A 4,371-nucleotide genomic window follows, 5' to 3' on the forward strand; every position below is an offset into this window, starting at 1 on the left:
AATTCTGAAAAAGATTGTATAAAATTTTTATTACTCATTTCTTGAATATTTGGTAAAAATTGTTAGGAAGCTTCCTTTTTAGAAAAAATATTTTAGCACTGATTCAATTCCTTTAATGGTTATTGAGCTATTCACAATTTCTACTTTTTTTTGCTAAGTTATTTTTTGCTGTTATTTTTTTCTATGTGGATCTATAATGTGCCCAACATTCTTTGTTGAAAAGACTATCCTTTTCCCAATGAAAAGGCACCAACAAAATGATCTCTTTGTGGGTACATATTGTTTAATTCCTTGTCTCTATTTGGTCTCATCAATCTAGCATTCTTACACTGATTGTCTTGCTTACTGTAGCTTTAGTCTTGAAAGTCTGGAAATCAGCCTGTATAGTACCCTAGTTTTGTTTCCTGTTTTCAAGATTGTTTTAGCTATTCCAGAAAATTGCATTTCTGTGTAAATTTCAGAATTACATTATAGTTTCTACAAAAAGCCTGCTAGAATCCTGATTGGTACTACATTTACCATACAGAACAATTTAGGAAAAATTGACACCTTAACAATGTTGAGTCCAGTTTTGTTAAATTGTATTTTCTGAGAATGTGCAGTTTCATTTAACTGTTCAAAGTAATTGGCTTTTTCTCCATCAACCTTCTTAGTAATGTTTTTAAAGGCCTGCAACATATATAATGGAACCATCTTTTTCATTCCTCATATTTATTATGTGCGTCTCCACTTCTCCCTTAACCAGTCTTTTCAAAAGTTTGTGGCTGCATTAAGGTATTCCTGGTTTCTATAACAACAACCAACAATGTGATATTTCAGAAGTTTATTTCTCCAAATAGGTGCTCTTAGTCAGCAGTGGCTGTCCTCTAAGTGATGACTCAAGGATGCTAGACCTTTTCTATCTTTGGCTCTGTCATCTTCACAATGAGGTTTCCAAGGCTGTCTTGCTTGCCTACACCATGCTAGGAAAGTGTATGGAAGGCCACACGTTGGAGGGCTCAACAGGCAGGGTGAGACTGGTGTGTGTCACTGTTGCTCATGTTCCACAACTGGAACTGTTACACGGCCACAACCATTTAGGGGCATTGGGAAATGTTATGGAGGGGTGCGCCCAGAAAGAAGAAGAATAGGTTTCTATAGCTATCCCGTATAATCTATAAAGATTTTTATTAGTCTTAAACTTAAAAAAAAAAACAAACTCTTCCTTTAGTGGTCTTCTCTGTTATTTTATTAATTGCTTCTCTGTATTTTCTTAATTGTTGCTCTTCGCCTTTTATATTCTTCCTTATACTTAATTTGGCTTTATTTTTCTGTTCACTTTCTAACTTCTTAAGAGAGATGCTTAATTTATTAGTGACAGGGCTTTCTTTTCTAGTGTTTGGTTTTCTTTCCAGAATTTAGGACTATAAATTGTTCCCCTAAGCAATGCTTTAGCAGTATCCCACAAGTTTTCATTGAGGGTATTTTAAAAATCATCCAGTTCAAAATATCTGATTTCCATCCATATTTCATCTCCAATGCATGGGTATTGTATATTGTTACTTAATTTATAAATATATGGAGATGTGCCTTTGCTGATTTCTACTTGAAATGCACAGAATTATTTCAGTCTTTTGAATTGTGTTATTTTTCTCTACTTTTTTTAGAAGTTGCACATTCTGTTTGCATTTCTCTTAATATTTGCCCAGAACTTATAATATGTATTTTTAACTTAACCAAATTATAGTGAATCAATTCCTTTATCTTCCTCATGGATAATATAATGATCTCAAAACACCTTAACCTTATAATTTTACTAATTTCTTTTATATTGTTCTGTATTTTATGTCTGTTTTCTAACTCTATTAGATATTATTATTTTATATAGTCTATGTGCATTTTTATTTGCCTACTTATGTACTACTTCTTTACCTTCATTTCTTTGTCTATCTGGAATTACTCTCCTTCTGTCAGAAACTCATCATTTAGATGTTCCTGAATGAGAGTCTACTAAGAGTGAATTTTTCTCAGCCTTTTGTTTTCTGAAATTGGACTTATTATTAAAATGTGTTTTCACTGGAAACATCATTCTAGTTGGGCAGCTATTTTCTTTCAGCATATTGAAGATTTTCCATTCTATTCTGATTTCTGTTTTTGCTCTTATAAGTCTAATATTTTACAATTAGAATTTTCCCCCTCTTGCTACTATTTTTAATAATAAATTTAAATTTTATTGGTGTTCAATTTGCCAACATACAGAATAACACCCAGTGCTCATCCTGTCAAGTGCCCCCCTCAGTGCCCGCCACCCAGTCACCCCCACCCCCGCCCTCCTCCCCTTCCACCACCCCTAGTTCGTTTCCCAGAGTTAGGAGTCTTCATGTTCTGTCTCCCTTTCTGATATTTCCCACACATTTCTTCTCCCTTCCCTTCTATTCCCTTTCACTATTATTTATATTCCCCAAATGAATGAGACCATATAATGTTTGTCCTACTCCGATTGACTTATTTCACTCAGCATAATACCCTCTAGTTCCATCCACGTTGAAGCAAATGGTGGGTGTTTGTCATTTCTAATGGCTGAGGAATATTCCATTGTATACATAGACCACAGCTTCTTTTTTTTTCTTTTTTTTTAATTTCTTTTTTATATTTATTTTTTTAAATAAATTAATTTTTATTGGTGTTCAATTTACCAACATACAGAATAACACCCAGTGCTCATCCTGTCAAGTGTCCCCCTCAGTGCCCGTCACCCATTTCCCTCCACCCCCCCCCTTCCCCTGCCACCGCCCCTAGTTTGTTTCCCAGAGTTAGGAGTCTTTATGTTCTGTCTCCCTTCCTGATATTTCCCACACATTTCTTCTCCCTTCCTTTATATTCCCTTTCACTATTATTTATATTCCCCAAATGAATGAGAACATACACTGTTTGTCCTTCTCCAATTGACTTACTGCACTCAGCATAATACCCTCCAGTTCCATCCACATCGAAGCAAATGGTGGGTATTTGTCGTTTCTAATGGCTGAGGAATATCCCACTGTATACATAGACCACAGCTTCTTTATCCATCATCTTTCAATGGACACCGAGGCTCCTTCCACAGTTTGGCTATTGTGGAAATTGCTGCTATAAACATCGGGGTGCAGGTTTCATTGCATCTGTATCTTTGGGGTAAATCCCCAGTAGTGCAATTGCTGGGTCGTAGGGCAGGTCTATTTTTAACTCTTTGAGGAACCTCCACACAGTTTTCCAGAGTGGCTGCACCAGTTCACATTCCCACCAACAGTGCAGGAGGGTTCCCTTTTCTCCACATCCTCTCCAACATTTGTGGTTTCCTGCCTTGTTAATTTTCCCCATTCTCACTGGTGTGAGGTGGGACCTCATTGTGGTTTTGATTTGTATTTTCCTGATGGCAAGTGATGCGGAGCATTTTCTCATGTGCTTGTTGGCCATGTCCATGTCTTCCTCTGTGAGATTTCTGTTCATGTCTTTTGCCCATTTCATGATTGGATTGTTTGTGTAATTGGTGTTGAGTTTCATAAGTTCTTTATAGATCTTGGAAATTAGCCTTTTATCTGATACGTCATTTGCAAATATCTTCTCCCATTCTGTAGGTTGTCTTTGAGTTTTGTTGACTGTATCTTTTGCTGTGCAAAAGCTTCTTATCTTGATGAAGTCCCAATAGTTCATTTTTGCTTTTGTTTCTTTTGCCTTTGTGGATGTGTCTTGCAAGAAGTTACTGAGACAGAGTTTAAAAAGGGTGTTGCCTGTGTTCTCCTCTAGGATTTTGACGGAATCTTGTCTCATATTTAGATCTTTCATCCATTTTGAGTTTATCTTTGTGTATGGTGCAAGAGAGTGGTCTAGTTTCATTCTTCTGCATGTGGATGTCCAATTTTCCCAGCACCATTTATTGAAGAGACTGTCTTTCTTCCAGTGGAGAGTCCTTCCTCCTTTATCGAATATTAGTTGACCATAAAGTTGAGGGTCCACTTCTGGGTTCTCTATTCTGTTCCATTGATCTGTGTCTGTTTTTGTGCCAGTACCACACTGTCTTGATGACCACCGCTTTGTAGTACAACCTGAAATCTGGCATTGTGATGCCCCCCGCTATGGTTTTCTTTTTTAAAATTCCCCTGGCTATTCGGGGTATTTCCTGACTCCACACAAATCTTAAAATAATTTGTTCTAACTCTCTGAGGAAAGTCCGTGGTATTTTGATAGGGATTGCATTAAACGTGTAAATTGCCCTGGGTAACATTGACATTTTCACAATATTAATTTTTCCAATTAATGAGCATGGAATATTTTTCCATCTCTTTGTGTCTTCCTCAATTTCTTTCAGAAGTGTTCTGTAGTTTTTAGGTATGGACCCTTTACGTCTTTGGT

Source organism: Vulpes vulpes, chromosome 5 (assembly GCF_048418805.1).
Source record: "Vulpes vulpes isolate BD-2025 chromosome 5, VulVul3, whole genome shotgun sequence".
Classification (NCBI taxonomy): domain Eukaryota; kingdom Metazoa; phylum Chordata; class Mammalia; order Carnivora; family Canidae; genus Vulpes; species Vulpes vulpes.